At 43.7% G+C, this 16,259-nt stretch overlaps 1 long non-coding RNA gene across 1 annotated transcript; it reads right to left on the bottom strand.

Annotated features, from left to right (window-relative positions):
• Positions 1–1,713: 1,713 nt before the first annotated feature.
• Positions 1,714–6,797, bottom strand: LOC132391944 (uncharacterized). The gene is made up of 3 exons (XR_009511393.1): positions 6,549–6,797; positions 5,864–5,987; positions 1,714–1,847 (listed from the first exon to the last, which is right to left on the bottom strand). It is a non-coding gene; the product is annotated as an uncharacterized LOC132391944 (long non-coding RNA).
• Positions 6,798–16,259: the final 9,462 nt, after the last annotated feature.

The raw sequence follows: 16,259 nt of genomic DNA, 5'->3' as shown, positions 1-16,259 counted from the left end.
GTCTTTTCCGTTCCTGAGCATTGGTGCTTCCCTATCAGGATTTCAATGCACCTGGTTAGGGTACTCACCATTGACCATCTATCGGAGTTGGTTAAACTTTTTGCTAAATGATGAACTTTAGAAAGTATGTTCAGTTTCGATTCATTGTCCACTCCTATAGTGCTGGCAAGGAAACATCCCTCCATTTCTCAACCTGGTCAGTCACTGACCCAGACCCACAACAGTGAGTTTGACTTCCAACCAGAAAGTCAAAATATTAATTGCACACCCTCCCACAGAAGTCCACATCATATAGAAGAGTAATTAAAAAATTACACCAGCATGAAAGTTGGTACCACATCCTAAGCCTCCACCAGAAAATAAAGTATGAACCAGATAATGTTTCTACAGCATCACTTGAAGATTGGTCTTTATTCAGGACACAAGAGAGAACTTCCCTGCTCCCTGTCAAGATATCACCTTGAAAGCTTTAATTCTCCCAAAAGCACAGATTCTCACCAGGTAATTTCTTCAGTTTTAACTTCCCTCACACTGAATAGCGATGAACCCAATTTCAGAAACACATCACACAAAATTAGAGGGAAAACTCAAACAAGACTTTACTGGATTCCTTAGAAGGTACAGGCACAGTGTCCAAAAAAAAAGCTCACAGGGTCACAAAGTCAAAAGGCAAAATAAAAAAACGCAATATTAACTGAAGTACCAGAAACTAGTGATCCCTGCAAGCAAAGGCAGAGTTTCACTTACAAAAGATGGCTTCAAGACTGAACAAAGAAACAAGGGACAAGGAACATGCATAGGGCGCCAAACAAGGCACAAGCAATGACAATGAATTAATAATTAGCCCAATAGGCAGGCGAGCAGAAAAGGGTTGGCCTTGGCACCTCTGCCACCCTCTGGTGGCCAGTTTAAGGTGTTACACAGATAGGGCACTTAGCTTAAGCTTTCTGCCAAAAGTAAGCACCTCTGACCCTACAGTTCTCTGTGGTTGTCCCAGTACATTGGTAACCAGCATCACACAGTACTCTCCAGCCTAGACCATATGCTGAGGTGGCCCAAATGTGTTTTTATTTATTATTTTATCTAGAGAATCGCCACGGAAACTGGCCATTCTGATCCTGCGATCTGGCACTGCACAATTGCACCCATATGACCAATTCACCTATTACCTGGAATGTCCTTGGAATGTGGGAAGAAACTGAAGCACCCAGAGGAAACACGCACAGAGGAGAATGCATAGGCTCCTTACAGACGCTGGCAGGAATTGAACGCGGATTGCTGGCACTGCAATAGCATTGTGCCACCCTGTCACCCCAACCCACAACATTCTGAATCTCAAGAATTGTGAAACTGAGGAGATGCTGAGGATCTTAACAAAAGATAAATATCACAGATTATCCCCAGACTGAATGTTATACAAGCACCCGGTTTTCACTTGATCCTTGGGACTTCAACTGTCCATAACCTCCCAAGCTGTCATTAACCAATGAGGCAGATAACGTGGATTGCATTCCTTCCTAAATATGAATGCACTTCAAATATTAGTTCACCACCTGTGAAGACTTTAAAACGATAAGATAATTGTTTTCGCATCAACAGGTTGTGGTCTGAACCAACAACCCAATCACCAGTTACAACCAACATTATTTACAGCGTATATAAAACATTAGAAGCAATCATCACTCAAAATGCCAGCATTATTGTTCATCCCCAGTTTTATTCTGCATCAGCAATGTGTCGCAGAGTCTTGTGATCACGGGAAAAATGACCAAAGCAACCACTCGCACCATTTGTTGGACCGCGTACTGTCTCCGTGCGAGGCTTCTGATGCTTTCCTCTTTGGGTGGCTGCAGCAAGAACATGGTACAAAACAAACCCAGCTTCAGCACTGACCAGTAACTCATTAATGGGTAGACCTGCAAGGACTTCATGTTCTTAATATCCGGCAGTGTCTTGTGATCATGAAACAGATGTAAAGAACAACCCATCGCTCCTTTGTTTGGCGCAGAGAAAATTACTTGTGACTACCTGCAATTAATAAAACTACTTGTGCAAGTTGCCGTGGAACTGTTTTCTTTTTGCTTCGTAGAAAAGTCCTGACAGAAATAACTCGGCAAGTTCTCCTGAGGGAAGTGGTTGGGAGCTGAATTCTGAAGGCAATGGGATTCAATCTTAATGATGCTGTTACCAAATTCTGAGACCCTACAGGACACCATACCTCAAGTTCAAGTTTGAGGTAATTGTTCTTACAGGCGTACATATAAATGTCATGAAAATCATACTTTTTACAGCAGTGACACAGTATGTTAAAATGAGGGCAAAAGCAAGTTAACATAATCTATAATTATTGCACAATACCTAGTCTAATTATGTTTATTTTGTTGTTTATGCTTGCATATACAAAAATAAGGGAAAAACATAATTACATTAGTGTGAGATTGAGAGAAAAATATATATAATCCAAAATTCAGAGTACATATATGTCACAGCATACAATCCAGAGATTCTTTTTCTGTGGGCATACTCATAGAATAGTAACTGTAAACAGGAACAGTGAAAGGACAAGTAGAGTGCAGAAGACAAATGCAAATATAAATAAATAGCAATAAATAACGAGCGCATGAAATAACAAGATAAGACATTCTTAAAGTGAGATCACTGTCACTGACCTCTCCTATTCAAAAGTCTGATGGTTGAGGGGTAGTACTGTTCTTGGACCTAGTGGCACATGGTAGTGTTAGGGCTTTCTAATCAGTTCAAGAATCTGCTGTTAGCTGGAGAATTGCTGTAGAACCCTGAGATGTGGGTCTTCAGAATCCTGTACTTCCTGTCTAATGGGAACATTGACAAGAAGGCATGGACCAGAATAGGACATGTGCCGGTTCCCTTAGAGAATCATCCCATTTAGTCAACCATCCAATTTATTTCCTCACTAAAACATGTTGGACACGTTCACTTCCTTCTGGAATTGTTTATTATTTGCCTTTCAGATGGCGCAGAGCATTAACCCAAAAAAAATTTCATTTTTGTGTATTTTCCTGTCATTATTGAAGTCCTCAGTCTGTGGAGAGACCATGGAGGAAGCCGTTTTTCTGTCTCTAAAAACCCCATTGGGTTATCCCTTAACTTCCGTTACTCAATTTTATGCATTGCTGTTAAAAAAAAAGAAATTTCATGGCATTTGTGAGTGATAATAAACATGATTCTGATATGGGTCTCTCTTGTGGACTGAGAGTGAGAAGGGGGCAGGGAGATGGGGATCATGGTTGGAAGAAGAGGAAGGGAAGAGAGGGGGGAGTGGGAAGCTCTGGAGAGACATTCTGTAATAAACAATAATCCACTTTTAGAATCAAGTTACCTTGACTAGTGTCTCAGGGCTAGATGTGTCTGTACCCACACCACTCCCCTGCCCCCCATCACTCCTTCTGTGCCACCTGTCCCACATCCTTCCCACGCCACTCCACCCTTGCCATTTCCACCAATTTTTGCTCCAGCCAGATTTAAAAACTTGCTCTCAGCTCCACGTTAGCAAATATGATACTGTGCAAAAGTCTTGGGCACTTCAGCTATATACTGTATATGTGCCTAAAACTCTTGCACAGTACTGTAACCAGACGTTAATAGCCTAGGATTTTTGCCAGTCTAATATCCAGATCAGGACCTCTGGTCTTCCAGCCATCTCACCTTCACCATCAGACTCAGAACCAAGCTTATTATCAATTGTGTAACATGACGACAAATTTGTGAAATTTGCAGCGGTATAGTCCAAAGACATAATTTTACTATAAGTAAATAGAGCAGGTAAAGGAAGAATGAGGCAGTGATCATGGATCCATGGACCATATAAAAATCTGACACAGGAAAGGAAAAAGCTATTCTTGAATTCTTGTGTGTCTTCAGGCACCTGTCTCTCTTCCCTGATGGTAGTAGTGAGGACAGGGCATGTCCCAGATGGTAGGGGTCTTTATAACCTCAAGGGGTTCTGCAGATGCTGGTAATCTAAAGTAACACACACAAAATGCTGGAGGAACTCAGCAGGTCAGGCAGCATCTATAGAGAGGAATAAACAGTCAATGTTTGAACCTCGGGACTCTTCACCTGCTGAATGGTGTCAGCCGAAAACATGAACTGTTTATTCCTTTTCATCAACGCTGCCTGACCTGCCAATCTATTCCAGAGTTTTGTATGGGTCTTTAGAGATGTATGACCCCCTTCTTGATGCACCGTATCCTGAAGCTGTCCTCGACAGTCGGGAGTGTTTATCCGTGATGCAGCTGGCCGAGCTCACAATCCTCTGCAGCCTCTTGTGATCTCGTGCTTTGGAGCCTCTATACCAAGCTGCAATGAAATCAGCAAGATGCTGCCTGCTGTCCAGAAGCAGAAATTTGCCAGTCTCCGGTGACATTGTCACGATGGGCACTGGCAACGTCAGAACCCAAGTGCGAAGGAGACGGACCCCGATGTAGAGACAGTGGTAAGAACTTATGCATAATAATTCCCAAAGAGTATCAGTGGCTTGGCTGAGCCACACGGGTAGAAGCACCGTCTCAAAACTAGGACCCAGCAATCAGTACCAATCAGGCATCCACTTAAATAATACAACCAACACGGTATCTCTGAGCCTATCAAAATAAACTCAACAAGCTTAAACACCAGGAGACCTCATTACAAAGAGTGAGTCACTTGAGACAAACACAAGGAATTCTAAACAAGTAACATATTCAGGTGTTCCAAAACCTTGGAACCCAATGCTCTCTAGTGCCTTGCACTGGCCCAAATAACTCAATACTGGACCACCTTCCCTAAGGCCAGCACATGACAGCCTAGGGAAACCCGGGTAACTCGAGAGAGACCGGGGAACCTCAGGAGAGACCTGGGAACCTCAAGAGAGACCTGGGAACCCCTAGAGAGACCTGGGGAACCTCAGGAGAGACCTGGGAACCCCTAGAGAGACCTGGGGAACCTCAGGAGAGACCTGGGAACCCCTAGAGAGACCTGGGGAACCTCAGGAGAGACCTGGGAACCCCTAGAGAGACCTGGGAACCTCAGGAGAGACCTGGGGAACCCCTAGAGAGACCTGGGAACCCCTAGAGAGACCTGGGAACTCCAAGAGAGACCTGGGGAACCTCAGGAGAGACCTGGGAACCCCTAGAGAGACCTGGGAACCTCAGGAGAGACCTGGGGAACCCCTAGAGAGACCTGGGAACCCCTAGAGAGACCTGGGAACTCCTAGAGAAATCTGGGAACCTCAGAAGAGACCTGGGAACTTCAGGTGAGACCTGGGGAACCTCAGGAGAGACCTGGGAACCCCAAGAGAGACCTGGGGAACCTCAGGAGAGACCTGGGGAACCTCAGGAGAGACCTGGGAACCTCAGGAGAGACCTGGGAACCCCAAGAGAGCCATAGATGTCCTTGAGACAAACTTGAGATCCCTCAAAACACACTTGGGAGTACTTGAGACAGGAAGAATATTGAAAAAATCTTGGACAGCTTGAGAAGCACTTGGAAAACCAGGAGGGCCATGGGAAAGCTAAAGAAACTTGACGACCTTGGACGCTTAGATTGGTATGCTTATACCCGGAAAAAAGACCAGACAACATGAAACTTGAAACCTAGGAAAGGATCTTGCTCACAGAGTTTTACTCTTCACTATTTTTTCCAGTGGCAATTAGGGTACCGAAGGCTGTGCTCTCAATTTTACAGACCGAGGCAGCATGGACAGACTCTTCCTATCGCTGAGCTAGCTGGTTTTGTGGAGATCTGTTTCATTTGATACATGAAAGTTCAGTTTTCACAGTCTATACCATGACTTTTATCATGAGGTTAAATATAAGGTAATTTACTCTTGATTGAGTTAACTTACTTGACAGTTTGCATACTTCCACTTTTGGAGCAGGGCTCTTCAGGGTTGGAAACTCAAATTACTGTTTTAGGAGACACTTGACACCAGAACGTTTGCTACCATTAACAGCACTCATCAGAACGTACTGAAGGGAATTATACATAATAAAAGATTAGTTCATCCCTCTGCAGATGTTGGCATTAAGTTTATTTCAATTACTCCCAATAGTGTCCTTCTGAACATTGATTTGACTTTAATAGAGGAACAACAGTAGGAAAGGGCGAGTTCTTCCAAAATGTATGCTATTGATTTGAATGCTGATTTGTCGAATCAAAGGAACTTTATTGATAAGTTTGCTTGACACATTCAATTGCTAGGCACACCTGAGTCACAGGATCCTAAAGCTGGGAACCTGGGTACTTGCAGCTTGAAAAGCTTGCGACAGAGACCAGAGAAACTCAGAATCTGAACTAGAGAAGCCTGGCACTTTGACAGGGTGGCATTGGCACCACTCGGACCCAGAAAGCAAAGGGCATTCTTGCTTTTTTTTGGGGGGTAGTGTGGCTGAGGGCATCTCTGCTCTCACCGGAAAGGGTACTAGTGTATCCCGAAATGAAGCTCACCGTAGCTAGTCTAAATGTTAGAAACACAGAACTTAAACTTGAGAAACTCAGAATGCGGGCTTGGGAACAGATGGCATACTCACCTAAAGCCGACTGATGGCAAAACACCACTGTCCAGCCTCCACTGGGCCCATTACATGGCAGCTTCCTTCCCTCACAAGGGGCACCAGCTATATCGGAACCAACTGCGGATGAGAGACAGCAGTAAGAGTTTATTCATAATAACGCTGAAAGAATATCAGCGGCTCGGCTGAGCAACACCGCGAGACATAACGGTTTCAAAGCTGGGACCCAGCCAGTAGCGCTAATCAGGCATCTGCTTAAAAAATACAAGTAACACAGAACTGTTGAGCCTAACTGTTGAACTTAAGCTTAAGCAGAAAGCACCAGGTGGCCACATTCCGAAGAGCGAGTCGATCGAGAAAAACACAAGGATCTCTATGTGATTAATGACTGTAGTTAAACAATAATTAACCAGTTCAGCTGCTCTAAAAACCTCAGAGCCCAATGCTCTCTGGCTCCCTGCAGAGGCCTGACGGTCTCATTACAGATATACCAAACTCCTAATGAAGTCGTGCCACTGGTGTGCTTCTTGTGTAGAGCCCAGGACCAATCTTCAGTGATGTTGAAGCTCAAGAACTTGAAGCAGCTCACTGACCCCTCAGCGTGGACTTTCTGAATTCCCTTTTGTGAAGTCCACAGCCAATTCCCTGGTCTTGCTGACACTGAGTGCAAGGTTGTGGCTGCAACACCACTCCACCGGCTGATTGGTCTCAGTCCTGATGAAGGATGACCATTCATTTCACTCCAGAGATATTGCCCGACTTGCTGAGTCCCTGAGGCATTTTGTGTGTGTTGCTCAAGATTTCCGGCATCTGCAGAATCTCTTGTATCTATCTCACTCCAGTGTGCGTCCTCGTACAAGTAAAGGTGGGAATCTCGTCCTCCTGAGAGAGACAGCTGCCGCATTCCTAACGCTTCAGGAGAAGGCCACTCGTTCAGATGCTGATATCATGCATTGTAAACTTTGATTGGAAAAATTTGGCACTTTAGGTTTATTAGGAACAATCCTTGTGCACTTCCACTGAACTTGCATCCATGGTTCCACCCCCTGTGTCCTATCAACCTCACACTTGCTGAACAGAACTGCCTGCTAATCCTGCTGTGCCAAATGTGTAATCTACGTTTTGTTCAAATCCATTCACAGCCTCCCCTTCCCCATCCCAGTAACAAACTTAGGTCTTTCTCATTAATGGTAGAGCAATCCATTTGGATCTTGTGTACCCCAAAATCAGGTTGTTCCACTAATGGTGGCTACAACTTCAACCATCAAACCTTCCAAAATCTCCCTGCTTCTCTCTTCACTGAGGTGCTCCATAAAACCTGTCTTTGACCGACATTTTGGTCAGCTGCCATATGTAATGTAATAGTCGCATAACAGCTAGTGTAACACTTCATTGTGGTTGTGTTTGGTGCCAACAAGTTGTCACTGTGCTTCACCAGCATCATCTCTGTGTGCTCCAGTTTTCTCTACACTCCAAAGTACAGATTAGTAACTTTTGGTTATGTTATAGGCATGAGAAGCGTAGTGACTCTTACAGACTGTGTTAGTCATTGAAACAAAACAATGCATTTCACAGCATGCTTTGGTGTACGTGTGACAACTAAAGTATTCTTCGCTAGATTCTTATACTTCACTGGCCAGACAGGACTTTTGGACTGCACTGTATTATGGACTTTTAGATTGTACTGTACTGTATTAGAACATAGAACAGTATAGCACAGGAACAGGTCCTTTTGGCTCACAATGTTCTGCCAAATGAGTTAAAAAGTAGATCAAAAAACCCAAAAACTAATCCCTCCGACCTATTCAATGTCCAAATCCCTCCATCTTCCTCATATTCACATATTCACATGTAAACGCCTCTTAAAACCCTCTAATGTATTTGCCTCTACCACTATACCAGGCAGTGGGCACTCCAGGCATCCATAACTAACTCTCTGAGTAAAACACTTATCCCTCACATCCCTTTTGAATATATCTTCCATGTGTGCCCTCTGGTATTAGGCATTTCTACCCTGGGAGAAAGATACTCTGTGTCCACTCTATCTTTGCCTCTCATAATCTTATAAACCTCTATCAGATCTCCCTCAGCCTCTACTGCTCCAGAGAAAACCAGCCAATTTTGCCCACCCTCTCTAAACCATGCCCACCAAATCAGGCAGCATTCTGGTAAAACTGTTCTGCAGCCTCTCAAAGCCTCAACGTGGGGTGATCAAAACCTTATGAGATACTCCAGCTGCAACCTAACCAGACTTCCATAAAGTTGCAAAGTAACCTCTTGACCTTTGAACTCAACGCCTCAACTAATAAAAGCAAGCATTGCAGAAGCTTTCTCAACCACCTTATCGACCTGTGTAGCCACTTTCATCGAACTATGAACTTGGATCCCTAGATCTCTCTGTGCAGCAACACAGCAAGGGACTTGTCCTTAACAGTATACGCTACTTGCATTTGCCCTACCGAGATGCAACGCCTCACGTTTATCAGGGTTAAGCTCCATCTGCCATTTCTCTGCCCGCATCTGCAACTGATCTATGTCATGCTGTATTCTTTGCCAGCGTTCTACACTTTACACAATTCCACCCACCCTGGTATTATCTGCAAACTTACTAACCCACCCATCTACATTTTCATCCAGGTGATGTATATACCTTACAAACAGCAGAGGTCCTGGCACAGATCCCCATTGAACACCACGGACTAAAGACTTCCAGCTCGAGTAAGTCCTTTCGACCACTGCCTTCTGTCTTCAATCTGCAAGCCAGTTCTGAATCCATACGGTTAATTCGCTATGGACCCCATGTATCCTAATATTCTGGATTAGCCTTCCATGAGGGACTTTGTCAAATGTTTTACTGAAATCCATGTAGACAACATCCACTGCATTACCTTCATCAATCTCTGTCATAACTTCATCAAAAAACTCAATCAAGTTGGTAAAACATGACTTGCCACACACAAAGCCATGCTACCTCCCCTTAATTAGGCCACAGGCTTCCAAGTGCCCATATATCTTATCCCTTAGAATTTCCTCCAGCAATTTCCCTACAACTGATGTTAGACTCATCGGTCTATAGTTTCCAGTGCTTTCCCTTGTACCTTTCTTAAATAGAGATTCAACATTAGCCTCTTGCCAGTTTTCTGAATCTTTGACTGTGGCTTGAGAGGATACAAAGATAATGGTCAAGGCCCCAGCAATCTTGTCTCTCACTTCCCTCAATAACCTGGGGTAAATCTCATCAGGGTCGGGGGACTGTCAGGGTCCGGTCCAGAATCCGCGTTCGGGTCTTGATCTGGTCCGGACTCCGGGTCCTGCAGTTGTCCCTCCCGTCACCTGTGATCTAGTTAGGACCTTCCTTGTTCAAGGAGACACACCTGTAACTCATTGAGCTGCAGGTGTTTATAAGGGGCCTTGGGACTGGGACCAGAGGGGTGGTCGTTTTGTTCTGTTTCCCGGCTGGCTCCGAACTCTTCTCTGCGTTCTGTATCCTGCCCGGGCTCAGATCTACTCTTCATCATGCTTCTCTGCCCCGTACCAGTACTACCAGGTTGGTCCGCTCCCCCACCTTTCTTCCCATGCGCTGGTCCCGCTTCTCCGCTCGTTTGTTTTGTTCACGCGGTCGCGCTGTCTACCGGCCGTTCCCGATTTTCCTGTTATCATGACTGTTGTGTTGTTCACCCTGGACCTATGCCCGTTTCTACCCCTTGCCTCCGTCGGGCAGGCCCGGCCGGTCTGCCGATGCCCGGCAGGGTTTCTGCCCCATCCTTCTCTTCCACCCGAACCCTGGGATTGTGCCCCGCACCCGCCTAGGGGTCCGTGTTGTGCCCAGGCCTCCGGTGTTTCCGCCTGGGATGCAACCCTACCTGGGACATATGCGGCCCGCCCAGGGAGAGCTCTCCACCAGCCTATCTAGCCACCTCGACCTGTCTGCCTGAACCCCGGAGACCTGCCTGCCTGCCTGCCTGAACTCCGGGAGCCTGCCTGACACCCTATCTACCTGAACCCCAGCTCTACCCTTAAATGCCATGGCATCCCCATCCTGTCCTCCCCCTTGTACTTCAGTGTCTGCGTCCTGCGTTTGGGTCCATCCAGCCCCGTTCCTGACAGGGACTTATCCACCGTAATACGCATTAGGAATTCCGACACTTCCTCCTCTTGACCTCTAAATGCCCTAACATATTTATGCACTCAGGTCTGATCTCCCGGTCCTCCTTGTCCATTTCCTTGGTTAATACTGAAGCAAGATTAAGGACTCATATACTCACACACTCTGCGTCAAAGCAAATGTTCCCCTCTTTAACCTTGAGTGGTCCTACCCTCTGCCTAGTTATCCTCATGCTCTTGATGTATATATAGAATGTCTTAATTCTATTTGCCAAGGATTTTCATGCCCCCTCTTGGCTTTCCTAATCCCCTATTTTAGTTCTTTTCTGGCTTCTTTATTCTCCTCATGTGATCCATTTGATTCTAACTTCCATATCTTTACATACTTCTCCTTTAATTCTTGACTAAATTCATCACCTCTCTGAATATTCCAAGGTTCTCTTATCTTTCCATCTCTGGCCTTCCTTCTAACAGGAACACACCTTCCTGTACTCTGTGCAGTCGATCTTTAAACTCTCTCCACATATCCTTATGGGCAGGTTTGATATAACTGTTGGGAGGGGTGAAACTGATTTGGTAAGGGGTTGGGAAACTGAGTGATAGGGCTGAGGATGGGGCAGATGGTATGCAAGCAGAGGCAGTGTATAATGGAGGACAGGTGGATGAGAGGGCAAAATTGTTGTCGGTGGGATTTGCTGCAGTGTAACGCAGGTACAAAATTAAAAAGGTAGACAAATACAGGAATAAAGGTGTTATATTTGAATGCACTCAGTTATCAGAGTAAGGTAAATGATCTAGTAACACAATGACATTGTGACATCACTAAGTTGTGGCTGAAAGATGATTATGATTATGTTAAGAACTTAACATCCAAGGATACACATTGTATTGAAAGGAAGAGGCAGGCAGGAAGAAGGGGTGGCATGACCCTGTGGATGAAAAATAAAATCAAATCATTAGAAAGAAGTGACATTTGATCGGAAAGTGTAGAATTGTTGTGGGTAGAGTTAAGGGACTGAAAGGGTAAAATGACCCTGACGAGAGTTACATACAGGTCTATATAGTACTTGTATTATATGGTATGAAGTATATATACAGATGACTAGAGAGAAATATGTTACATATTTGAGTTGAGATGCATTCTATATTGAGTTGGAGTTTATAGCTAATTAGGGATGAATGTTGTATATTTAATATTTCAGTAATATTTGAGCAACCTTATAAGTAAGTTGATTAAGCATTATTTGTTTAAATAATTCATTATGGGTTATATGTAAATGTATGTATTGTAAATGGCATCATCACGCCACGATATTATATTCCCTTTAAGTAAAAATAATGAATGTACACAAGTTATCTCCTAGCTCCTTGTTTTTATTTTGATTGGTTTTATGTTTTAGAATTACAAAATGTAACAGTGGCTACAAGTAAGTTTTAAAACAAACCCTAGAGGACTACTTACCTGTTGAAGACATTGTTAAAATATAAGAGAAGCACATTTTTATTCAAACAGCATGTTTTCTTTGCAAAAGGAGTGATGATTGTGAATTTATGAGTTCATAAACAGTGAGTACTGGATAACAGTCATAAAAAGAGAGCAGAAATGGCTGGCTACATTGGAAAGATTGACACTTTTGATTGCTCAATGGATAACTGGCTCATGTATACTGAACTACTTGAGCAGTATTTTAAAGCAAATAAAATAGCGAACGAGAAGTGAATGCCAGTTTTGCTGAATGCATTGGGTTTAAAGGTTCAGAAATTTAATTGTTCCATCCAAACCAGCCAAAATGAGCTTTGCTGATATCATGAAAGTAATGTAAGAAAATTTAGAATTGAAATCATTGTTCATTGCAGAATGCCTTGGGTTTCATAAGTGGAATCAAAAAGAGGGGGAGAAGATCTCAGCATCCATGGTGTGGGTGATTAGAAGAAGTTGTATGAGCATTGTCAGTTTGATAATAGGTTTAATGATGCACTGAGAGATTGTTTAGTTTGTGGAATCATCCAAGAAAGCATTCAAACATGACTCCTAATGACACACAGCTTACATTTAAAAGAGTGGTTGAAATAGCTGTATCAATGGAAACAGCAGACAGAGGTGCAATTGAGCTGCAGTCAGGAATGAAAGGGAGTACGAACAGAATTGTAACATTCAAACAGAAACCAGCCAGGCTGAACAAATTGCTTTCGTATTGTGGCAGCGTCTCGCATTCACCAGACCAATGCAGATTTAAAGGTGAGACTTGCAGAAAATGCCACAAAGTAGGACACGTACACAGAGCATGCCACACAGACAAAAATAAATAGACTGCACAGAGAAAAGAAAAAGCTAAAAAATCAAGTTGCAGTTTCAAAAGGAACACTAATCTGTATGCTATTGATAAAAAATCTGAAATAATGAGAGGACTGGGTAGTCTTGAGACTTAAAATATGAAAACTAACAGTAAACAAGCAATATTGCTTACACCCCAGAAGTGAACAGCAAATTAATTAAAATTGAATTGGACCCTAACTTGGCTGTTTCAATCGATCCACAAAATGAGTTTGACCGTCATTTCAAAGATGCTAAACTGAAGTCTGCAGATATCTAACTAAGAACATATACTGGAGAAAAGAGAACGCCTGTGGGAATGACATTTATAACAGTGAAATACAATAACCAATAGCCAGGGCTTCTATGTGGTAAAACAGGAATGCCGGCATTGTGAGGTCATGCATGTCTGACACAAATACTATGTGATTGGAGATCCATCCGATCCATCCACCAATTGCACGTACATCCCCACTAATACAGTCAACTGAAAGCAAATTAAGATGATGCCACAACAGCCTCTTTGCTGTGAACCGTTGCCCAACAGAGGAGAAACAGCCGTCGGCCCCAAACTCTATGCCTTTTTTTGGAAAGCGTATTGGACAAAGGAAGTTGCTCAGAGGGAGTGTGACAGTGACAAAAGCAGTGGTACAACTACAGCAGTTGCTGTAGGCAACATGTCAGAGAAACCTGATATGACCATCAGGCAGTTACTTGCAAAATGTGGCTTGGTTTTAAGCTGGAAGAGAGTTCAAGGAGTTTCAAGAAAGTTGTAAGCATTTGGCTATTGTGAGTATAAAGAACCAGAATCTACTTTAAGATTACTTCAGGTGGGAGACACAAAGCAGCTTGTAAAAATAGCTGGATGAACGGAGGGCCAACGAGAAAGGAGTCAATGGAGGTGCAGAAACAGAGGCTTAATGAGATGATGCCGTGGATGAGGAAACCAAGAGGAGAGATCAGTTCATAGAAGGATTAAGAGAATACTCCAGTGAACTAAATATACTTTTCCAAGATCAAAATACACCAACTAGAAGAAGAAAAAGGAAGGAAAAGAAAGGTGTCCAGAGCTGTCAGAAATGTTTCCTGTAGTCGCAGAATTAACCCCTACAACCACCATGGAGGAGGTACCAGAACCCGAGATAGTTTCACAGCCACAGGTCTCATCTGACAAGCAGAGGGATCCCCTTTGCCAGGAAATATGTTATCCTACAAGAGTAAGAAAGCCTTCACAACAGTGAAATCTTTGGGCCTGAGTGGGACAATTTAAACTTTATTATGCTGTGGATGCTTGTATAGTAGTTGTACTATGTAGTATACTGTGTGTTTATATGAGATGCATCCTATATTGCGTTGGAGTTTATGGCTAAGCATTGAGGAGTGTTGTATATTTAATATTTCAGTAATATTAGAGTAATATTGTAAATATGTTGATTAAGCATTCTTTGCTTAAATAGTTCATTATGGGTACGCACTGTAAGTGGTTGACATCATTAAGCTACCACATGATGCGTACGCACCTCACTTGAAGTGAAAAACGAATGTACACGATTTATCTCCTGGCTCCTTGTTTTTATTTTGATTAGTTTTATGTTTTGGAGTTATAAAACATAACAACCAAAACATACAGCTTGTTCTCAGCTTGTCTCACCACTCTGCTTTCCCTTTAACTCTATGTTGAGCATTCGTAATGAAGATTGCTGCAATACAAATACGTGATAAGAACGGACAGAAGCAGAATAGACAACACATTCCAAGAAGAATGTTTTGTAAATCTATTGAAAGCTTAGGAGTGCCACTGAATAGCTCTCCAGCACTCCCACAATGGAGCAACACTGCCTGCCAGAACAGAAACAGGGGAGACAGTGATGTGTACGTTTGATAATACCCTGTAGAGGTAACAATGGGATGGATGAGGATGGGCAACCTGTGATCAGCATCTTCCAGCTCAACGCCAGGACTTGACACGGTCCATTTACTGCCAATGACCAACTGATGAAAAGGTCTTGTTTGCTCTCAGGCATGTGTGTCAGTATTTTCTATATACAATGTAAATAATCCTTTATTATTGTTCCCCATGTTATGCAACAGTAAGGACTGTAAGTTCCTAACCCTACCTTTAGAGCACCATGAGAGCGTGAATAAACTGGCATTGACCCCCCCCCCCCCACCCCATCTCTCTGTGTGATGCTCTACCTGGCTCACACTTGGTTTCTGCATGACTCACTTTATTTGTTGCTTTCCAGCAGTGTCACACAGAAGACAGACTATTTACGCTGCTCACTGGTCGGGCAGTCCTTCGCCAGTCTCATGGCTTCCTAGTATGAGTTATGTTACAAAGATGTTGCCGGGACTGGAGGACCTGAGTTATAGGAACAGGTTGACTAGGTTAGGACTTCATTCCCCGGAGTGTAGGGGAGTGCGGGGCGATTTGATAGTGTTCTATCCAGTTATGAGGGGTGCAAGCTTTTTCCACTGAGGTTGGCTGGGACTAAAACTCGACATCATGCGATACGGGTGAAAGGAGAAATGTTTAAGGGGAACATGAGTGAGAACTTCCAGTGAGAGGGTGGAACTAGCTGCTAGTGGAAGTTGTGGATGAAGGTTCAGTTCAACATTGAAGACAGAATTGTACATGGATAGGAAGGTATGGAGGGCTATGTCCCAAATTCAGATCAACGGGACTAGGCAGATAGATAGTTCAGCATGGACTAGATGGGCTGAACAAGAAACTGTACTGCTCTATGACTGTTTCTGTAGGCTTTGCAATATGCTCTGCACTGATGAAGTGACTGCAACCAGTGGACTTGGCCTTAGGAAAATCAGTGCTGCCACCACTTCAAGTCACTGAGTACCCCCTAGACAATCTCATTGCACTGGTAGGTGGTAGGGACTGGTACAAGGAACGCTATTATGGAGAGGGTGTTGTGTTGGTGCAGAGTTTAGCAGTGGGAGGTGTGTGTGTAGAGCTCTGTATCACTTTCCCAACATACAATCCAACGGGGGAACATCACCCCGTTTTCACCAGGACTAAACCCTCAGGAATGCTCGGGACTGGTCAGAACAGTGGCACAACGAATAGAGCTTCTGCCTCAGACCTGGGTTCAATCCCGATCTCCAGTACTGTCTGTGTGGAGTTTGCATGTTCTGCTTTTGACAATGTCGGTTTTCCTTCCACGTCCTAACCACAGTGGCTATCAGGTTAATTGGCCACTGCAAATCACCCCTCGCATAGGTACATAATAGAATCTGGGGAGGTTGATGTGGATGGGAGAAAAATAAAATGGATTTGAGGACGATTTGTGTAAACC

This window comes from Hypanus sabinus, chromosome 1, assembly GCF_030144855.1.
Source record: "Hypanus sabinus isolate sHypSab1 chromosome 1, sHypSab1.hap1, whole genome shotgun sequence".
Classification (NCBI taxonomy): Eukaryota; Metazoa; Chordata; class Chondrichthyes; order Myliobatiformes; family Dasyatidae; genus Hypanus; species Hypanus sabinus.
The sequence above is the reverse complement of the archived record's forward strand: the minus strand, read 5'-3'. Positions and strand labels throughout refer to the sequence as shown.